Here is a 5,097-nt window from a genome sequence, read left to right on the forward strand (position 1 = left end):
TTAAGAAAAGTATAATTCTTATTTATTTATATTATTTAATTATTAAAATATTAAATTATTATTTAATATATTAATAGAATTTGTTATAAATTTATATTAAAAATTTATTACACTTATGTAAACTACTAAATATTTAAAATTAATCTTTTAATTTTTACAAAAATGGACAATCATTTTTTAGATTTCTTGATGATTGAAATATTAATAAAAATGATAAATTTAAGTTAAAAATTACCAAGTATTAAATTTTTATAAAAAAAATATAAGGAGGTGTTAATTTATGAAATGAGGTGTTGATATACCCTCTAAATTAAAAAATTATGACACTTGTTCATATTATTTTAATTTTTAAAATTAAAGATTATTTTTGTATTTATTTATAACTAAACCTTATGATCAAAAGGTAGGGGGCGTCGAGTATGACCTTGTATATTTATTTTTTTATTTAAATATAGATTGAAAAATTCACCTATAAATTATTTTAAAATTTTAAAATTAAAAGATTAATTTTTTATATATAGTTAAATTTTTATTATAAAAAAATAGAGGGTATATCGAAGCAATATTTATGGGAATTGATATCGTGCATTCTTTTATTATTTTAGAATTATTAGTTTTTTTATTGAATTTATATATAACATTAAACTTAATAATAAAAATACTAAATTATTTAATAAATGTATTAATAAAAGTTAGGTTATAAATTTAGATTAAAAAATTATCATATTTGTATAAATTATTTAAATTTTAAAATTATAAGATTAGTATATTTTTTTATTTATAATCAAATATTTTTTTGTCAAAAAGATAGAGGGGGCGTCAAAGTAATATTTAAAGGAAAGAATTAGCCTATTTATTTTTTTTATTATTTATACTAGATTATAAATTTAAATTATTTAATTATTTTTTATATTAAATTACATATTTAATTGACATTAATAATTATTTGACCCGTTCCCTCTTTGCGACCTACTCCTCTCCTCTTCTTTGCCCCACCCTCCACCCCTTTTCCTTCTTTTCACCCGTCACCACCAACTTTCTTTCCATAGAAAGCCACATTTATTTTTATTGTTTACATTAATTTAAATTTAAATTATTTAGATATTTATTAATTTTTTTATTGAATCTGTATATAAAAATTAATAATTAGAATATTAAATTATTTAATTAATATTAATAAAAATTAGTTGTTATGTTATAAGTGTGAGTAAAAAATTATCATATTATTCTAAATTTTTTAAAATTAAAAGATTAACTTTTTGTTTTTTATCATTTATACTAATTTAAGTTCTTATTATTTATTAACTTTTTTATTTTATAATGTAAATTCTAAATTATTTAATTAAGATTATAAAAATTAGATTATCACACTTGCATAAATTATTTTAAATTTATAAAATTAATCATTTAATTTTTTTATAAGTAAATATTTAATGACAAAAGGTAGAGGAATGTCAAATTTTTAAATAAAAGATAATTTTTTTTTTCTTGATTTATAGCAAAAGGCTAAAGTTTTATTACTTTCTTTCCTTCTTCACTCGCCGCCCAACCGATGACGCAACTCCGCCATTAGCCACCAGCATGACTGGTTGTTTGTTAGCATCTTCGTTCTTCTCTGTTTTTTTGTTTTTTTAACATAACTCGGTTTTTTAGCCGGCTTTCACCGATTTTATCAGGTTTTAATAAATTTTAATTAGTTCATTAATTTTTTTATAGAGGGTCAAAGTAATATTTATGGGAATGAACAATATCACCTCATATATTTTTATATTACTTTTACGAAATCTAAAATTATTTTATTAATCTTCTTATTGAATCTGTGTGTAATTTACCTCTTAAAATTAAATTATTTATTTAATAAATTAATAAAATAGTTAAATTAAAAAAATTTCAATTATAAATCTAAATTTTTAAAATTAAACGATTTAGTTTCTATTTTTATTTATATCTAAATGTTTATTACCAAAAGATAGTGGGGCGTCAAAGCAATATTTATGAGAATTGACAATAGGGACTTGCATATATTTTTATTATTTATACTAATTTAAATTAAGATTATTTTGATATTTATTAGTTTTTTATTGAATTTGATGAAAATTAATAATTTAAATATTAAATTATAATATTAATAAAAATTAGTTGCTATGTTATAAGTGTAAACTAAAAAATTATCATATTGTTATAAATTATTCTAAATTTTTTAAAATTAAAAGATTAACTTTCATGTTTTTATATTATTTATAGTAATTTAAATTCTTATTATTTATTAACTTTTTTTATTTTATAATGAAAAAAATTGATCTATTATAAAAATTAGATTATATCACTTGCATAAATTATTTTAAATTTATAAAGGGGATGTCAAAATAGAATGAATAATAAGGCCTCATTTATTTGGATCTGTATGTAATTTACTCTTCTTAATGTTAAATTATTTGATATTATATTTAAATTAAAAAATTATCAAGTATAAAAAGTTTTTTTATTTTTATTTATAGCTAAATTTTTATTACTTTCTTTCCTTCTTCTCCACTTGCCGCCCAACTGATCGGTTGTTCGTCAGCATTTTTGTTATTCTTCTCTTTCTTCATTTCTTTTTTTTATTTTTTTTAACATAACTCGATTTTTTAGCCTGGTTGGGTGACTTTCACCGATTTGATTGGGTTTTAATAAATTTTAATTACTTTATTAATTTTTTTATATTAAGTTACATATTTAATTGATATTAATAGTACCAGTTTATAAATTTAAATAAATTATCTTTTTAAAATTAGAAGATCAATGTTTTATTTTTATTAATGTCTAAATTTTTACTACGAAAAGGTAGAAAGGTGTATGCAAGTAATATTTACACGAATGAATAATATGATTTCAAGTATTTTTATTGAAGCAATATATAAAATTACACATCTTAATTGAAATACTAAATAAAAATTAGATTATATCACTTGCATGAATTATTTTTATTCAATAAAATTATTCTTTTTAATTTTTTATTTATATATATTATTTTTACTAAATGTAAAATTATTTTATTAATATTCTTATTGAATCAATGTGTAATTTACTCATCTTAAAATTAAATTATTTAATTAATAAATTAAGAAAGTAGTTAAATTAATAATTATCAAGTATAAAAAATATAATTTTTTAAAATTAAAAAGATTAATTTTTTATTTTTATTTATAACTAAATTTTTATTACCAAAAGATAGAGGCGAATCATAGCAATATTTATGAGAATTAACAATATGAACCCGCATATATTATTAACACTAATTTAAATTTAAATTATTAAGATATTTATTAGTTTTTTTATTGAATCTGTATATAAAAATTAATAAATGAAATATGAAATTATTTAATTAATATTAATTAGTTGCTATGTTATGATTGTAAAGTAAAAAAATTATCATATTTGTATACATTACTCTTAATTTTTTAAAACTAAAAGATTAACTTTTGTGTTTTTATCACTTATACTAATTTAAATTCTTATTATTTATTAACTTTTTTATTTTATATTGAAAATTCTAAATTATTTAATTAATATATTATGAAAGTTAGATTATCATACTTGAATAAATTATTAAATTTGATAAAATTAATCATTTAATTTTTTATTTCATTTAATTCATTTAAACTTACTATCTAAATTAAATTAAAAATTATCCATCTTTAAAATTAAAAGATAAATTTTTTATTTCTGTTTATGGCTAAATTTTTATTACGAAAATGTAGAAAGGAGTAGGAAAGCAATATTTATAAGAATGAATAATACGCAAGTATTTGAATATAAAATTACACATCTTTGTTGAAATACTAAATGAGAATTAGATTACAACATTTGGATAAATAATTTTTATTTAATAAAATTATTCTTTTATTTTTTATTATATATAAATTTTGAAAAAAGTAAAGAGGGTGTCAAAGTAATATTTATTGGGATGTTTATATTATTTTAATATATTTAAAATTATTTTATTAATCTTCTTATTGAATCGGTATGTAATTTACTTTAAATTTAAAATATTAAATTATTTAATTAATAAATTAATAAAATAGTTAAATTAAAAATTAACAAGTATAAAAATATAAATTTTTAAAATTAAAAGATTATTTTTTTTATTTTTATTACCAAAAGATAGTTATTTTGTTATTTAACTTAAATTATTTAGTTATTTAACAATATTTTTATTGAATCTGTAAAATTAATATTTAAAATGTTAAAACAAAAATTAGTTGCTATGTTATAAGTGTAAATTAAAATGTTTTAAAATGAAATTTTGTTTTTTATTATTGATACTAATTTAAATTCTTTTTTATTTATTATCATTTTTTATGTATGAATTTACACATATTTATAATGAAAAATACTAAATTATTTAATTAATATATTATAAAAATTAGATTATCATACTTGCATAAATTATTTTAAATGATTTATAAAATTTATCTTTTAATTTTTTTATTTTTCTTTATAAGTAAATCTTTAATGACAAAAGCAAAATAGAATGAATAATATGACCTCATTTATTTGAATTTGTACGTAACTCTTTTTAAAATTAAAATATTAAATTATTTGATATTATATTAATAAAATAGTTATTATTTAGTTACAAATTTAAAATAAAAATTAACAAGTATAAATTATTTTAAATTTGTAAACTTTAAAGTCTTTTTTTTTTTTATTTAAACTAATATTTTAATTAACAAAAGATAGAGATCGTGTTAAACCATTATTTATGAGAACTAATAATATGATTCCGACTTCTAAATTATAATAACTAATTTCAGTTCTTATTATTTTATTAACTTTTAATATGTATAAAATTACACCACTTATAATAATAATAATATTGTTTAATTAATATATTAGGTTATAAATTTAGATTGAAAAATTATCAAGATTAATTTTTTATTTGTATTACCCAAACACGTCAAAACAATATTTATGACAATGAATAATATGATATGTTTTTTTTATAAAACTATTTTATTAAATTTTTATTAAATATAAATTACATCTCTTATAATTGAATACTAAATTATTTAATTAATATACTAATAAAATTAGTTACAATGTTATTAAAAAATT

This window comes from Sesamum indicum, linkage group LG16 (genome assembly GCF_000512975.1).
Source record: "Sesamum indicum cultivar Zhongzhi No. 13 linkage group LG16, S_indicum_v1.0, whole genome shotgun sequence".
Lineage (NCBI taxonomy): Eukaryota > Viridiplantae > Streptophyta > Magnoliopsida > Lamiales > Pedaliaceae > Sesamum > Sesamum indicum.